Raw genomic sequence first — 18,452 nt, forward strand, 5'->3', positions numbered from 1 at the left:
GAGACTCAGTGAAGGTAACTTAGCCCTTATCTTGGCAGGTAAATTTTAGTGATTCTAATTCAGGTATCTGGGACTCTAAAGTTTGCGGCCTTAACCATTATAGAATGTCCCCTCCACGTCTCCTCGGTCTTTCCCCAGTAATGTGAGTTAGCAGCGTTAAGCTGCTTGCCTGTCGGCTGGGAGGCATGGGCTAATACCTCCCAGCTGGTGGTCAGGTGGTCAGGTGGTCAGGGTCTTTAGAGAAGTCATCAGCAGCCCATCAGGAGAAGATGGGAGCCCTGGCCCAGTTTGTGGAAATCCCCAGGTAATCTCCAAAATCTATCTGCAGGAGTTCCTCCCAAGAATTTTACTGGCACTTCCAAGAAGCAGCAGATGCACTGTGCCACAGAGGGTGGGAGGCCAGGGAGGGGTGGGGAGTGGGCAAATGGGAGCTTAGGAGGGGTTTACCTCTGAGTAAACAGAGCTGGTGGCCTCGCTCTTGGCAGGGCTGGGCGGTACCTGCATTCCTGACGCTAGACGCTCCCCACCCGCGGTCCAGACCTGCTGGTGGGGGCAGCCAGCCAGCCTGACTCTCGTCGCACTTTGCCCTTGGTTCATTTAACGTTTTTCTCACCAGCAGTGTTGGGAATATTTAATTGGGGATTATTTAATAAGCAGAACTGGGAAAAATAGTCCACTATTTGAGAAGAAGAAGCTAATTAGACCATAGCATTGCACCATCCATATGACCTAAGTGTTAAAAAATACCAAACTGTTAAAAAGGAGCAGAAAATATTGGGTGGACAAAAATCAAGCTTATAAGCAGTAAAAGAAACCACAAAGGAAATACTGATTCCACTATGTAAATATTTTAACTTCAAAGTCATTAACAACCATTGTGAGGAAAAGGAAAGCAACATGCTGAGAAATTTTACAATAAATCTGACCCCCCAAATTATCCTAAAATACAAATTGGAAACATATCCAGAGTGATAAGGAAAACACAAGAGACTCTTCTAGATTCCTAAAGGCTTTTATTTCATCTCTACCATAAACCTCTACAATCTTTTAGACTAAGGACAGGGCAACTGAAGTCTGGTGGAGTTAAGTTCTGAAGGTTGTTTTACAAACTTCTACTTGAGCTCACATTTTTCCACACAGCACGAGTGGGCTTAGATCGGGATTTTCTCAGCCCGTGAGCAGGTCTTTACGGTCAATGCATTGATGGTTTGGGTAATCTTTTCAAGGCACTGGTTTCACCTATAGGTTCTGACATACTTCTAAGACCATTTCTAAAAGAGAACCCCCATGAAGACAACAGAAGCACCTCAAAACGTGGTACTTCTGCCACTTAGGACTAAAGAGGATTGCTTGCACACTCCTGGAGAGAAGTCTTTGGAGATATTCAATAGCTCGTGTGCCAATGGCAGAAGCCTTATGTCTTTTGTGCGCAGGGATCGTTAGCCAAATAAGATTCAATGCACAGGGGAAAGTGCAGATTGGGGTGGGCTGGGTGGGGCGACTATAAGAAAGAAACCTAATGGTGGTGGGGAGGAGGGTGGGCTCCGCGGAGAGGTGTTCCCCATATACAACATGCTTCATGACGTTGCATTGTCAATGAATCCTCGATGCTGGGGTTGGATGGGGGTTACAGGTAAGCTGTCCGTTTTCAGTTCCTCGAGGCCTAAACTAAGCTGCAGGCATCAGAGTGACTCTACCTCCAACATGTTGGATTAACTGAACAAAAGATGCCTCACCTGGATATTCTGGCAACTACATTTGGTGAGTAAAGGGGCAGAGAGGATACTTAAGGCCTGGGTGGGACTCAGTTCATTTCCAAGTCCTGACTGTGTGGTAGAGTGGGGGGCTGGGGCGAGGGGAGGCAGGCAGCCTGGTGCGATGAATTGACCAGGCAACCCCAGGCTTTGGAGACAGACGGTCTTGTGTTTATCTCTGTCCCACCACATTCCAGATGTGTGGTCTTGGACAAGTTACTTCATGTTTTTAACCTGTTTCACATTCATAAAGTGGAGAAGTTCATACATTTTTTATTATAAGATTCACCATTGATTTGTTAACTTCTCATGCAAAGTAGAACAAACCATATGCACATCCAATGCAAGACAAAATTCAATTTTTGGATGTGTTAAATGTAGACAAAATTTCTCCTTAGAAGTGAAGAAATACCATAATTACTTTTCAGTCTTTTCACGAGGACCAGATTGTATAAATGAAGAGAACTTGACAGTTCCTGGCAGGAGTGAGCACCAAAGTGGTAGCTATTAATTTAATAATGTGCACTGGGTGCTTTAAATGCAAAGTAGATATTGTTATTCCCACTTTACAGTTGTGGAACTGAGGCCAGGAGAACGTAAGGATCCTGCTTGGGTTTGCTCAGCCACAACTGGGGGTAAGCCCTAGGTTTGTCAGATTGCCAAATCATGTAGCCTAAGAACCACACAGCTGAGCCAGGCCCTGCTGGATGAATCACCAACCACAGGACTGAGATTGAGTCCCAGGTTAATTAGTGAGCAGGCTTTTGTGTCCTGGGGCTGTGGAAAGGTCTGTGTGCGTCCAGATGAAGAGCAGATTTTCTTTAAAGGGCTGTGATTCAGGATGCTTGCAGAGCCTTGACCAGATGTCCAGTGTCCAAGGTTCTGTGTTTTGCCCTTCCTACCTCTACAAACAGAGAGTGTAGACCAGCATCTTTGGGGGTACCCTATTCCTGGGTGTCCATGAAGACTTTCCCAGGGGTATACATGCATACGTAGTTTTAGGGGAATAGGGTTCCAGATCCTCAGCTTCCATATTCACTCTTTCTAAAACAGCCTGAGAAGTTTGCTTACCTTCACAATTGCAATGGCCTTTCTCTGCTTTGCAAACAGAAGGCAAACCCCTCATCCACCCCAAAAAAGTTACTATAGTGCATTGCCAGGGCACCTAGCAGAGGGAAGCTTCCTTTAATGATCAACCCCAGCACTGTGAACCCCCAGGGATTTCTTTCCTACCCTGGCTGTCTATTAAAGGTAGAGTTCCGCTACTACTGGAATGTTCGGAATTGAGAACAGGTAAAGTACTATAAATTAGTGCAGCCAATCCTCAACTTTCTGATCTCAAGACTCTTTTACACTCTTAAAAATTATTAAAGACTCCAAAGAGCCCTTGTTTATATGGGTTACTTCTACCCATATATAGTGTATTTGAAATGAAAACCATGAAGTTTTAAAAAAGTACATGTATTTAATAATTTATTTTGAAATAACAAACTCATTACAGGTGATAAATAACACTGTATGCAAAACAACTGATTTTCAAAATAGGAAATACGTAGTGAGAAGAATGGCATTTATATTTTTTGTAAATCTCTTTCATGGCAAATTCTCATATCTGATTTGGTATTCCATCTGTTGTGATACATTTATTGCTTGTGTTGAAGTATATAATGAAAATCTGGCCTCACACAGATATGTAGATGAAAATGGGCAGAGTATATTAATTCCCTTTTCGGATAATCATGAGTATTCTTTGATCCTACACCTAAAGTGGACAGATTATAGTTTTTTAAAGTTTTGTTGGGGCGTTAGATCTGAAATGGTATCAGTGAACTTTTCATACTCTGTTACATTAAAATTCATTTGGTTGATCTTGCTCTTTGAATTGATTTTTCATCCATGCATGATTATGTAACATCCAACATAGGTCATTTGGAAAATATTGGTTCACTGAGTTATGGAGATCTTCTAAATGTTGACACATTTCAAAATGTAATATTAAAAAATCATATTGATTTAATATCCCTCTGATCTCATCAGAATAGTCTTAAAGCATTGAAAAGCTATCAGTCTTGTAATGATAGATATGTTTTCTACAGTTCCTGATCTTTATGTGAAAACTCGAAATTTCCAACAAATACTGTCAGTTGTTTTCCATAGTGATAACTCATTGCATTTTTGAGAAACTCTAGGTATTATTTTTATAATTTAAACCCCTCCTTTTTTTTGTAAAGTGGAAATCTGATAATTCCTATGCATAAATCCTTTCAATGGCTACCCATTCATTTCCCACAAAAAAAGGACAGGATGTTAGCATGACAACAAAGTCCCCAAGCCAAGGACCCTTCTGCTTACCTCTTAATCCCTCTCTCATGACCTTCAGGCATTGTGATCCCAACTGCCACCATCCTGAGCCTTGCACTCCATTCTTGAACCTCTTCATTTTCTCTTCTCTCTGCCTGGATCAATCAGAGAAAGACAATTATCATATAGTTTCACTCGTAGGTGGAATATAAGAAACAGGACAGAAGATCATAGGGGAAGGGAGGGAAAACTGAATGGGAAGTCATCAGAGAGGGAGAAAAAACATGGGAGACTCTTAATTGTAGGAAACAAACTGAGGGTTGCTGGAGGGGAGGTGGTTGGGGGGACAGGGTAACTGGGGGATGGGCATGAAGGAGGGCACGTGATGTGATGAGCACCGGGTGTTATACGCAACTGATGAATTACTGAACACTACATCTGAAACTAATGATGTACTATATGTTGGCTAATTGAATTTACATTAAAAAAAAAGATACATCCATTCTGTTGAATAAATCACTGAGCAGTTTAATGGCAGACATAATGGATGGATCTTTCCTCTCTTTTTTGGTATATACATCTACCTCTATCGCTACCCAACACTTGAATAAATATATGACTCTAAGGAGGGACTCCAAAAAAAAATAAAGATAAAAACGAAACTTAAAAAAAATTACGATCCTTACTTTACAGAGTCATTGTTTGTTTGGACTTGCCCAGGATGCCTGGGTTCTGGGGGCAACTGTTTAGTCACTAGCTATTAGAATAAAATCCATGTAATTAAGGGAATATTCATCAAGCACTTCCCATGTGCTTGCTGCTAGGGAGCTGGGCATTTGCCAGCTAGGACCCCTAGATTTCTTATACATAAAATGAAGAGCTTAGACCAGTGTTTTAAAAAACTTTTTAAAAGAGATTTATTTCTTTATTTGAGAGAGAAAGAGAGAGAATCTTAAGCAGAGTCCCTGCTGAGTGTGGAGCCCAATGCAGGGCTTGATCTCATGACCCTGAGATCATGCACTGAAATCAAGAGTGAGATGCTTAAATGACTGAGCTACCCAGGTGCCCCTAAAACATTTTTATTTTTATTTTTTTAAGATTTTATTTATTTATTTGAGAGAGAGAATGAGAGAGAGAGCACATGAGAGGGGGGAGGGTCAGAGGGAGAAGCAGACTCCCCGCTGAGCAGGGAGCCCGATGCGGGACTCGATCCCGGGACTCTGGGATCATGACCTGAGCCGAAGGCAGTTGCCCAACCAACTGAGCCACCCAGGCACCCTAAAACATTTTTATTTTTAAATATTTTCGATTTACAGAAATGTTGCAAAGATAGTACAGAGAATTACTGTACACCCCTTATTCATCTTCCCTAATGTTAACATCTTACAAAAATATGGTACCGTCATCAAAACTAAGAATTAACAGTACAATACTATTAACAAAACTACAGACTTTATTTGAATTTTCCCCAGTTTTTCCTAGACGAGCTTTTAAGTTTCTTGCCAGCTTTGCAGTTCTTCAATTTCCATGAACGACACGCCTTTCATTACCCGGAATATTAAGCCCCTAATATTCCTGCCTGGGTGGGAGGTGGTTCTCTCAGTTTCCACCTGACCTGTAGGCCAGCATCATCCTGGCTCACATCTTCCTCATATGCCTTAACTACTGGGGGAAGATTTCACTTGGTTCTTTGGGTGAAGCCTGCAGGTTGAAAATATTCTCACTGTAATGCACTGAAAAGAGTTTTTTGAATAGCACATTAGGTGACTGCCCAGCCTGGAGGGGTTCAGTTTTCGTTGTTCCAGGGAGGCTTTCCAATATGACTTGGGAGGGGGTTACCTCCACTGCGTGTCTGCGGAATGGCTGTTATAGGCAAGACTAAGGGTTGTATGTATCAGAGCTAGAGAACATTTTCAGACTTGGTGGCTCCTTTCAGAGCTAGCCATCTAATGGCTTTGCTAAGGATGCTCAGGGCCGTAAAGTTCCAAAACAGATAAGGTAGCTGTGTAGAGAAGAAAGCAAGAGCTTCTGAGAAAGAAAAAGAAAAAGGGAGAGAGAGAGTCCTTTAAAAACCACATTGTAAAAAATAAAAATAAATAAAAAAATAAAAACCACATTGTGATGTTTGGAAATGGAGCAGCCACTGGTCCCAGGACGACAAATTCAGCATCTTTTGTCCAGCTCCAAGAGTCAAGGGAAACTTGGTCCAAGACTTCTTTACTTTGTTATTAAACCCCAGAAGGCATCAGTGGGTGCAATTTCTGAGGAATGACAAGTATAGAGAGAGCAAGAAGGGAGAGGTAAACCCCCTGTGATAGCTTCAGAGAAACCCTCCCTTCCCTCTGAAAGGAAACAAGGACATGGCCCCTCTGAGCAGGCTGCACTTTGGGTCCTGTCATTCAGATGTCCTTTGCACATGGGAGCCATAGAAGCTGGGACATTTTCCTACTGGGGCCTATTCTCTCTTTCTAATTCACTTTGCATTTCCTCACACGGGGCGGGGCGGGGGGCATGGGGGGAAAGAGGGTGTGACATACATTGTTATTCGTCATTTCATAACTTCAGGGCTTGGGAGTTAAAGTGTTGGCTCATTGTTTCCTCTGCTCATCAGGGGACAATGTGACCTCAGCTCAGCTCTTTGGGCCTTTCTGGGCCTCAGGTGCCACACGAAGAGCATGACACCAGGTCCCTTACTGGGACTAACAAAGCACCAGACACAGGGAGGCTAAGTGAAGCACATTTAATGACCACCAAACTCGGTTCTCCAAGGTAGCTGGACCACCAGAGGCCACAGGAGGATGGGCTTGGTCAGAGGGGAAGGGAATTTCTAGAGACACTATCGTCTCCCTGGAGCAATCTGCTTGCTCACTCCGTTTCAGAAAGACATGAACTATATTCCAATTGAGACCATGCCCAAGAGTGTGGGCACAGTACCTGGGAAAAGCTGTCCTCAGCTGGTGCTCTGGGTCAGTTGGACCCAAAATACACCTTAGCCCCAGTCAAGAATCTGGGCTTTCTTACCCAAGAACAGCAAGCAGATTATATGTGGACAAGTAATTCTTGGTCTTTTAAATCCACAGCTCACAAATGATTAGGGCAGAACGAGAAGCTGCAAAGGGCAGTTAAGGACAAAGGCCTATTACACTACTGTCTGGGGCCCCAGTCTCTCCGGGATGGCGCTATGCAGAAGTGCGAAGAGCAGGGTTAAATTGGGTTCCTTCGTTCCTTCCTTCCTTCGTTCCTTCCTTCGTTCCTTCCTTCCTTCCTTCCTTCATTCATTCATTCACTTACTCAGAATTCATGGAGTTCCTATTATGGTCTAACACTGCTACGTGCGAGGAGGAACTTTTATAGGAGATGCAGGAGAAAAGCATTAGTTCCTATCAGAGAGAAGGGTAAACACATTGTAATATGAGCTTTTTCTTCTTAGAAGCTTAGATTCTTCGAGGGCTGGGAGCTTCGAGGTGCTCTCATTCAACTCCATGACTTACCAGATGTAGAAACGGAGGTCCACAGGGGGAAAGTAATTTCCAGCATAGGAGCAACTGGGACGAAACCAACTTGACCCCCGATCTAGCTCTTTTTTCAGGTGAGTGTCACCTCCCCAGAAAGAGAGAGAAACCAGTGCCAGATACAGAGAAGCCAGATACAGCTGCTCCCACAGCTGCTGAGTTTCCTTCCCCGCCTGGAAGCTGACTCTTCTCGCTCTTCTCCAAGACTCTCCTCGAGATCCTGCAGCCTCCTGCTTCCCGAGCTCGGCCTCAGCGTCCTCCTTGAGTGCTTCGTGATGCTAGCTGTTTACCCTGCCAGACCCAAGCTCCCGAGTCTCCTGTTTAAAGGGTAGATTTGCCGTGTGACTTGCACCACGAAACTTGGGCAGTATTTCCCAAAGAAAGGCCTGAAGGAGTTTACGCTCGGATTAAAACCACGGAATATGACCCTTTAATCTCAGAGCAGACAAGCCCTTAAAAGAATGGCAATGAGAAGTTCTCAGAGGCTCTAGAAGGCTAGAGAAAAATACATCCGTTTTGCAAAGTTGGATGCCAAAAAGACCTCTTGGGATGGCAACCCAGTGGCTGGCGAGGTTACCTCTCCCTATGAGTCTGAAATTCGAAAAGTCCCAAACAAGGGAAGAGAGGTCTGAGGCCGTTATATAGACAAACCAGAGGCAATCTGCTTGTCTTCATTCATTGGAAGTAGACACAAGGTGTCTAAATGGTCGTCTTCATGCTCTGCTGGGCTAGCAGCAGGTCTTACCTTTTGGTATAATGTCATGGCGGGACCAGTGTTTCTGTGGGGCAGGAAAGTCCAGTTCAGTCTCTGAGGGAGAAAACATGGTCAGCTCAATAAAAAAGAGGCAACATTTCTTTGACTTTGGGGTCCAAACCTTGCTCTAACACGGAAGGGCTTTGCATCTCAGACAGCCTGATTTAATTGCTGAACAAAGCTCTCTTCTTTGTGGGGAAGAAGGAAGAGGGCTCCAACAATTAGCCCTCTCAAAATGTAGGTCTATAAAAACAACCGGGAGGAAATAGGCAATGACATCCATCCGCCTACTGCTTTGGGCTAGTCCAGGGGAAGGCAAAACAAAGGAAAACACATCTAGTTGGTTCAAGAGTTCAGCTCTCCATTAAGAGAAAAAAACTATCTCTCTTTTCCTGGCCAGTCCAGTGCTTTGTCCCCATTCCACTGCTGTGATGTTTTCTCTTCCAGACCTTTCCTAATTGAACCTTTCTAGTTTTGACAGGGCTATCTCATATCTCTTCAGCTGTCAGTTTGGATGCTCAGACGGTTCTGGGAATCACTAGAAGCAAGAACTTGACGTTCTTACCAGAGAATGTATGAGAAATGGTCCCAAAGAACAAATAGAAGTACTATCTGAATGCCTACTATGAGTTAGATGTTTAATCCTAGAACATTGTGCTGAATCTTCTCCACAGCTTTATGAGCTAGTTCTATGTTCGTTTTTCCATTTTCCATTGTTGAAAACAAGACAGCAGACCCTAAATGGAATCACTTGTGCTAAGGCCCATGTCACCAAACCAAGACTTAACTTAAATACAGTTTGGGCTCTCCCAGAAATGGAATCCTAAGTTAGTCGATCAGGAATCTCCTGATCAGCACTAGCTAGGTCATGTGCCTGATAGACCCCTGCCCCCTCCTAAGGAAAGTGACTTTGCAATAAACAACATGTTTTTTGCCTAGTATAACCTTGTTCCCACTCCATTTTCCTATAAAAGTCTTTCATTTTGCACAGCAACTCGGAGTTCCTGTCTATCTTCTAGATTGGATGTTGTCCTATTTGAGTGGATTTTTGTGCAAACTCTCAAAAATTGTAATAGGCCTCAGTTTATCTTTTAACAACTTACATGAGAAAAGTCTGGCTCAAAGTTAAATAATTTGAGAGGTTGAATAATTTGCCATAGAATGCACAGACTGTCATGGGTAGAGGGTGAATCAAACCAGGTAACCACGGTTACCATGTGGCCGTAAAGCCAATGTCTTTGTTGTTTTGCTGGATCCGACTTGATTAGAGAAAAGTCAGTGAGTTTACAGAAACAGGAGAAACCCTGTGGGAACAATCTTGTGAGATGGGAAAATGGACCTTTTCTTTCATTTCTGTTCTTGTGATTTCCCTGGAAATGTAGTCACTTCCATTCTCCTGGGCCAGTAGTGTAAGGTATGAATTTTTCTGGCTTGGAAATGCCATTTTCTCTCCTTTACTTGAAGTATTATATTTGTAATTTTTTAAAAAATGCATTTTGTTCTTGATGTTGAGTTCTGAAAGACTAACTCTCTCAGGAATGTGTTTAATCAATCACCTTGAGAACATTTATTGAATCCCTACTACATGTAAAGCACTGTCTTTATTTATTTATTTACCAACCACTTTAACAGTTTTTTTAAAATTTGAGTATAATTAACACACAATGTTATATTAGTTTCAGGTGTACAATATAATGATTCAACAATTCTATACATTCCTCAGTGCCCATCAAGTGCTCATCATTAATTCCCTTTATCTATTTCACCCCATCCCCCCACCCACCTCCCTTCTGGTAACCACCAGTTTGTTCTCTGTATTTAATAGTCTTTTATGTTTGTCTCTTTATTTTTCTTTATGTGTTTTGTTGCTCAAATTCCACATACAAATGAAATCATTTGTATTTGTCTTTCTCTGAGTGACTTATTTCACTTAGCATTGTACTCTCTAGCTCCATCCATGTTGCTGCAAAGGCAAGATTTCATTCTTTTTTATGGCTGAGTAATATTCCATTGGGTATATATACCATGTCTTTTTCATCCATTCATCTATTGATGGGCATGTGGGCTGCTTCCTCATCTTGGCTATTGTAAATAATGCTGCAATAAACATAGGAGTGCACATATCTTTTTGATCTTGTGTTTCATTTCCAGTAGTGGAATTACTGGATCATATGATAATTCTATTTTTATTTTTTTGTAGAACCACAGTGGCTGCACCAATTTCCATTCCCACCAACAGTACATGAGGGTTTCTTTTTTTTTAATTTTTAAATTTTATTTTATTAGTCACCATATATTACATCATTAGTTTTTGATGTAGTGTTCCATGATTCATTGTTTGCGTATAACACCCAGTGCTCCATGCAATACGTGCCCTCCTTAATAGCCATCACTGGGCTAACCCATCCCCCCACTTCCCTCCCCTCTAAAACCCTTAGTTTGTTTCTTAGAGTCCATAGTCTCTCATGGTTTGTTGTCCCCTCTGATTTCCCCCCTCTTCATTTTCCCCTTCCTACTATCTTCTTATTATTTTTTTAATATATAATGTAGCATTTGTTTCAGAGGTACAGGTCTGTGATTCATCAGTCTTACACACTTCACAGCGCTCACCATAGCCCATACCCTCCCCACTGTCCATCACCCAGCTACCCCATCCCTCCCACCCCCCCTCCACTCCAGCAACCCTCAGTTTGTTTCCTGAGATTAAGAGTCTCTTTGGTTTGTCTCCTTCTCTGGTTTCACCTTGTTTCATTTTTCCCTCTCTTCCCCTATGATCCTCTGTCTTGTTTCTCAAATTCATGAGGGTTTCTTTTTGTCCACATCCTTGCCAACACTTGTTATTTCAAATTTTTCAGTTTCTTTCTGATTCATATTGGAAGGTTGTATGTTTCTAGGAATTTATCCATGTCTTCTAGGTTGTCCGATTTGCTGGCATATAATTTTTCATAGTATTCTCTTACAATTCTTTGTATTCCTGTGGTATTGGTACTTATTTCTCCTTCATTTCAGATTTTATTTGAGTCCTCTCTCTTCTTTTTTTAATGAGTCTGACTGAAAGTTTATTAATTGTGTTGCTCTTTTCAAAGAATGAGTGCCTGGTTTCGTTGATCTGTTCTATTTTTTTTTTTTTTAAGTCTCTATTTCATTTATCTCTGCTCTAATTTTTATTATTTCCTTCTTCTACTGGCTTTGGGTAAAGCACTATGTTGAATGCTGTGAGAGATACAAAGATGATCTATACATCCCCTGAGCCCTCAAAAGTGGGAAGGAGATAAAATAGTTTAACCCATAAAAATCTAACCTAAACCATAAGGGATCATATGAGCATGTTGACTAAGCCAGTGCTTCTTAATTTTGGCAGCACATCAGAATCACTTGTGAACTTTACCAAGTGCTGAGGTCTGGGCCTTACCCACAGAGGTTTTGTTTTAATTGGCCTGGATGCCCCTTTCCCCCTGCCTCCCCATGGTTGTTCTTTCAAGTTTCCTAGGTGATTCTAACATGCAGCCAAGGTTGAGAACCATTGAACTACAATAACCCAAACTATCTTTTCCAACTCTCAAACTGCATGTCTAAATTGATGTGAGGAAACCTTGGATGAAACCACCAAATTAAGTATTTTTATCTCAGTGAATCTTCACAGGAATTATTCATCACCTTCCCTCCATCTACTACGGCAGACCCATCCATCCACCCACCCATCCCCTTTGCCTCCAGAATGAGGTGCCATCTGCATTCACAGGGAGGAGACCCTTGCCCCCTCTACAATTTAGTTGGTAGACTAGTTTGAATCCATAGTTCCCAATAGCTTTTTCACAAATATGTGTTTGTGAGTTTATCCAGTTTTCTTTTTCTTCTTCCTCTTTTCCAGGTATTAGGGTGGGTGTGTGTCATGGTCTCTTCTACATTCCCCTAGGAAGTGGAATTCTCTTAGGTACTGGGAAGCCCTGCAAAGGGAGGCATGCAAATTACCATATGGAAAGATTCATCTGGGGGCAAAGGCAGGATGAGTTAAATTTAGGATAGCCAGGATATGGGCACGAGGGAGGATGTTGTAAGAATGGAACGGAAGTTGACAAATGAGAGAGATATTATGAGAGAAAAAGCTTCAAGTTGTAGGGAAAGATTCAAACTCTTTCTAACTCCAACGCCTGAACTATTTAGTCCGTATCCTTTGTGTAATTTGCCACAGGAAGCTACTCCCCCTGCCGAATGGCTAATATAGAAATAATGCTCTTTGGCTTCAGCTGTTATCCTGGTGTATTTGTAGAATATACTCTGGTGTATTTGTAGGATATACTTTTGGCTCTTGGGACTCCTACATTGAACTTCGTTTTATCTGAGAATGAATGAGATAGTTCAGAGCACTTATGCCAAAACTCATGGTATAATTGGTAACAGCTACCCAGAACATCCTCTATAAAAGTCTCCTTTGTGACTTTTTTGGTGTTGTTTGTGGTTAACAGTAGTGTATGCTTTCTGCTTGGTAATTGGATAAGTAAGCATGTATGACCTTTGTTTTAAAAAGTTTGTCTCTTTCAATTCAGTGATTCAGCTCCTAGGAATTGGTCCTAAGACATAAATGCAGACAAAGATTTATATAGAAAGTTATTTATAATATGGATACATTTAGAAATGATTATCTTACATTAAGGAATGATATAATATACACATATGTAAAATCATGTATATATGATTATAACAATATCTGAAACAACTAAATAGCCATCAATATGGAATTGGTTACAAAACTATGATATGGTCATACAATGGAAAGCAGCAACAATTAAAAATAATCAGATAAACATACATGTGCAGATTTGAAAAGATCTCTAGTACATATTATTGTGTTGTATGGTGTCATTTATGTCCTATATATGCTATTTGTATATGTTATGTGCTAATGCATAGAAAAAACCTTATACATAGAGAAGGATATGTATCAAACTGTTAATGGAGGTAAGTTAGTTTTGGAGGTAAAGTGGGTGGAGATGATAAAGCAGGACCTTTATGTTTTACTTCATAAACTTCTATATTTGGATCTCTTACAAGGAGAACAATTACATCCATTACATATATAATTAAAAATGGTAAAATCTTGGGGTGCCTGGGTGGCTCAGTCTGCTTTCGGCTCAAGTGATGATCTCGGAGTCCTGGGATTGAGCCCCACCTTGGGCTCCCTGCTCAGTGGGGAGTCTGGTTCTCCCTCTGCCTCTGCCCCTCCCCCTGCTCATGCTCTCTCTCTTGCGCGCTCTCTCAAATAAATAAATAAAAAATAAATAGTAAAATCTTAAAAAGTCTTGATTTTTAGTTTTCTTCCTATGTATCTTCTCTTGAAGGTTGTCTGCTTATTACAAGATAAAAAACAAGTTACCTTCTAGAAATCTAAAGTGGTTTCATAAAATTAAACAAATTGGGCAATTGGCTTGTGGGGAGCTGGCTACCTGGTGAGGTTGCACACAGGTGCGTTGAAGTGGATGTCTGTGGGCGGCAGGATGTGGTCTCCTAATGCAGACAGATTTGCTCCAGGTGAGGGTGATACAGTGTCATCATCAAACACCCAGGGGTGGGATGTGTTCTGTGACGTGAGTTGTTAGCTCAGAAAGAGCACCCCCGTGCTTCGTTCCCACATTCTTCTACCTGGGTCTTGGTGTAGAGAAGAGAAAGCAAAGGTGGGGCTATAGCCTGGTGGGGGGGTGGGTAGGGGAGAGCAGGGAGGGCAGTTGGTGCTCCCAAGATGAAGGAAAGAACACAATCTTTAGGCAACCTTTAGTAAAAAGTAGCATGTCTCACTTGGGACCAGGAATAGATGGTCTTTTTAATTCATGTACTTTCCTCTTTATCCCCTTCTGATGATTCTCTCAAGCCAGTCAATCTACTGTGTGCTCCTTCCCATTCAGGAGTTGAAGAACAGAATTGCTGCAGGGTCTCTGGCTCACCCGGTCCAGCCCCTGGCTGGGGGGCAGTACGTAGACAGCGGGAGAGGTGACCTGGACATCCAGACACAGAGCTCACACTCCACCCAGCAGACTGCGGGCCACACTGGTCTTCGACTGCATCTGCACTTCTCTGGTTCTCTGATGATACCTGCCTGAGAGAACCACGTTCACCTGAGACGGAGAGGAGCCTCGGAGACAGACGGGGTTTCCTGGTTCCATGGCCAGTTGGCACTTTCTCAGATCAGAGTCAGTTGTGTAAAATAGAAGTGTGCTTTTTGTGCAGACCAATTGAAGATGGTTATTTTCTATTAACCTGGCATTTTTTGCCGTTAGTTCTCTTGGGCCCCGTTTATAGCTTCATGGGGAGGGTTTCCATCTATTTATATCTCCAACCCCCATTACATGAAATAACATTTAATCAACCTCTTTTAAGAAAATCAATTTTAATGCAAAAATGCAAGATATATGTTTTGTCTGGGTACGATTCTTTCAACAGGTGTCTCCTCTTACAGCGGTGTAAACTTGAGAGAAATAAAGAGTAATTTTTTGGTGTTGTTTTGGTCAGTGCCAAAACACTGTTGCCAGGTCGGACAAACAGTGGGCAGGCTTTGCTGGGAGGCCAGAGCTAGTTGGATGTGTGGATTTCATGGGGTGAAGGCCCCATGTTTTGAACGACGTCAGTCTGGCTGACAGTGCTCTAGGTTCTCGGCCCAGAGGGGCGGCTTGGGAAGCCACAGAAAGGGACATACTGACACTTCCCCTTCAGGACCTTTTAGCTTAGCTAAGTGTGAAAAAAGACATAAAGTGACAGCAGCATTCTATAATAATAATAATAATAATAATAATGATAGCAGTAATCGTAATAATAATAAAAACAAAGTGTTGTCAGGTGATCAGAGGGACCTTGACATTCACCCACGTTCTCTCTCGTGTTCCTTGTGTTTCTAATAACATTAGCAATGTTTTCTAGTGGAAAGAGACCCGGGCCAGGAACTAGGAAAGAAAGCAGGCTGCAATCTCTGACTTGCCCCTTAAATGGCCTGCTTTGGGGTAAACCACTTAAACTCTGAAAACTTGTATTCCTCACCCCACGCCTTCACAGTCTGATCGCCGGATTTCCTTCTACCGCCAAGTGCTGGGCCCTCAGCACTTACTTTGTCTTTTGCTCTTTGCTTCAGGACCAAGAGGATTTTCTGAAGAAGATTTCATTCTCCCCTTTTGGATGGTTTGGCCCAGCATCCAGCCAACCAGAGGAAGTGAATGGCCTGGGACTAATCGAGGATTTTTTTTTTTTTTTTCCAGGACAGGAAGGGGTGGGTCAGTAGGAGACTGAGAGGTGAAGGTGAGTCAACCTGTTTTAAGTTGGTCATCCCTGATGAAAAAAAAAAGATAGGTCCTTGCTAGGATGTGAGTGCTAACACCAGGGGAGATGGCTGCGTCTGTATGCAGCTGGTCCCAGGGTTGGGTGCTGGGAATCCATCTGCAGTGTTCTCTCCTATTCCACGTGGAGGCTAAGCGGTCAGGCAACCCGGAGATGCAACCACCACATCTCTTCCCACCCCCCACTCCCCCCCCCGCCCCCGCCCCATGGCTGTGTTGTAAGTGGACTGACTTCCTTAATCACCCTGCGCGGGAGGGGGGGGGGGCAAGAGTGAGGTGGGGCTACTGTCAGGCACGTTGATGGAGATTTGTCATCCTGAAACTTCACTTGGGACTATTCAGTGAGTGGAAATCCATAGTCAGAGATAAGGGGGGGCCTTTCAGACACTGATAGTTCAAATTCACCCTCGAGGAGAGAAAAGGAAGGAACCAGATTACTGCTGCCTTGGGTTTCGTGCCAAGAGAGAATGATGTGGAGGAAGGCTCGACTCTGGGGATTCCCTGGAGAGTAAGATAGTTTAGCTCATTTTTAAATGTTTCCTAAACAAGAGTTCCAAACAGATTTCCATATGTCCTAGCCGTTTGTTTCAAAAAGAAATATTCAACCCACTTGGAGCCCTTTCCTTTCAGGAATTCCCAGAAAATTTCCCAGTAGCGTCAATAAATGAAGTCTCTCCATCATCAAGAACTCATCTTTTTTATTTGGGACCATCCAAGGAGTTGGAAAAAGGTTTGACACTGAGACGTAAGACCCCGTAATTTCTCAGACAAAGGACTCTTTCTGAGTCATTGATCTGAAAATACGTCTACACCAGCCTCCAGGGAGGGTGTGTGATAATAGCCATTGATTACTTAGGAATCTGAGAGGAGGGTGTTTCAGGAAGCAGTGTGGGCTGAGCTCTTTGATCCTAACTTAACTCCAGGAAAAATAAACACATGCACCGAGTCATTTATCTTCAGGGTTGCTAATAAAGGTAGTGGGTTGCTTGCAGGAGTGTTTACCTTCTTATTTTTAAACTATGATGGCAGGAGGCAAGACAACTGACTTGACCACCAAAGCAACTGGGAAGAGTAGCCAGGTGGGGGGCCACGAAGGACTCTATTGTAGAGTAGTGTGCAAATACGGTGTAGTGTAGCATGGTCTGGGATAGGGAAATTCAGAAATAACTTGAAAGTCCATTAATAGGAGATTAATTAGGTAGATGATGGCACATCCTATGCCATGGAATATTGTGTGTCATGAGTCATCTTCCTGGAATACACTCTGCAGCGACAACTTGTCTGCATGCGATTTGTTATGATTTATTACAGAAATGTTCCTACGAGAACGTAGGAAGAGGGAGGCAGGAGTGGGAAAGGGAAAGAAATCAAGTCAGGGAGTGACTTCAGACAAATCCCAGCACTCACGTGATCCCTGTGGGGGAGCTCTGGAGTATAAATTGTACCAAGTATAAATTGTACCAAATTGTACCAGAGGCAAGGGTCTGGGCTTTCATAATCCTACAGCCCCTCCTAGTTCTCCATGTTAACAGGCAAAATGGCTCCAGAAGCTCAAGGGCAGGCCCCAGAAAGGAGCTGCAGGTGCTTATACCTAAAGAGAAGCACACATAAGCCAGGGGATGGACACGCACTGAAATGGTGGAGGGATTGGAGGGTTTGGTTAGTGTCTGCTTTACTCTTCGATTATTGAAAAGAATGAAGTGCTAAGTCCTTCCATTGAAAGTTATTTATGGTAAACACTGACTGAAAAAGCAAGTTAAGAAGTAACATATTGCAGGGGCGCCTGGGTGGCTCAGTTGGTTAAGCGACTGCCTTCGGCTCAGGTCATGATCCCGGAGTCCCGGGATCGAGTCCCGCATCGGGCTCCCGGCTCAGCGGGGAGCCTGCTTCTCCCTCTGACCCTTCCCCATCTCATGCTCTCTCTCTCTCTTTCATTCTCTCTCTCAAACAAATAAATAAATAAAATCTTTAAAAAAAAAAAAAAGAAGTAACATATTGCAGAGTGTTTCCTGGCACCAACCAATTCTCCAATATCCAGTGATTCAATCCAATTCTGGAGGGAGTGTTCTGTTCTGTCAGTGAAAGGGCTCAGTCCCACAGGAGCCCCCACTGCAGTCCCTGGTTGTCAGCTGTCCTTCTGGCTGACTGGCTACATATTGGGGCTCCCAGGACCCCCTCCTCAAGTTTACCAGTTTATTATAAAGGATACAGCTCAGGAGCAGACAAATGGAGGCGATGCCTAGGACAAGGGATGCAGGAAGGGGCATAGGAAGGGGCATAGTTCCCTCTCTGGGTGCACCACCCTCCCGGCACCTCTGCGTGCTTACCGACCTGGAAGCTCATCAAAGCTCATGCAAGAGTTTTTATAGAGCTCAATCTCCAGCCCCCTCACCCCTTCCCCGAGGTTGGTGGATGGAGCTGAAAGTTCCAGGTCCGTAATCACTTGGGGCCAGCCCTATCCCGAAGCTCTCTAGGGACCCTACTTATGTCACCTCGTTGGCATAAACTCAGGTGTGACCAAAGGGGTACCTTATACATAATGAGGCGCTCCAACTGCTCAGGAAATTCCAAGGGTTTTAGGAGTTCTGTTCCAGGAACTGGAGACAAAGACCAAATAGATTGTTTATTATACTCTACATATATATTTTGATATCATTTTTTTTGCAACATCAAAATATGAACATGATTTATACATGTATGATGAATTATGGATGCTGTTTCTTTTTGTTTAAAAAACACATAACATTTACCATCTTAACTATTTCTTTTTTTTTTCCTTTTTTTTATTCTTATGTTAATCCCCATACATTAC

At 42.8% G+C, this 18,452-nt stretch overlaps 1 long non-coding RNA gene across 1 annotated transcript; it reads left to right on the forward strand.

Moving 5' to 3' along the window:
- The first annotated feature begins 1,532 nt into the window (after positions 1-1,532).
- On the forward strand, positions 1,533-14,273 carry LOC145721635 (uncharacterized). The gene is made up of 2 exons (XR_014145454.1): positions 1,533-7,644; positions 14,222-14,273. It is a non-coding gene; the product is annotated as an uncharacterized LOC145721635 (long non-coding RNA).
- Positions 14,274-18,452: the final 4,179 nt, after the last annotated feature.

This window comes from Leptonychotes weddellii, chromosome 5, assembly GCF_054177405.1.
Source record: "Leptonychotes weddellii isolate Sample4059 chromosome 5, ASM5417740v2, whole genome shotgun sequence".
Lineage (NCBI taxonomy): Eukaryota > Metazoa > Chordata > Mammalia > Carnivora > Phocidae > Leptonychotes > Leptonychotes weddellii.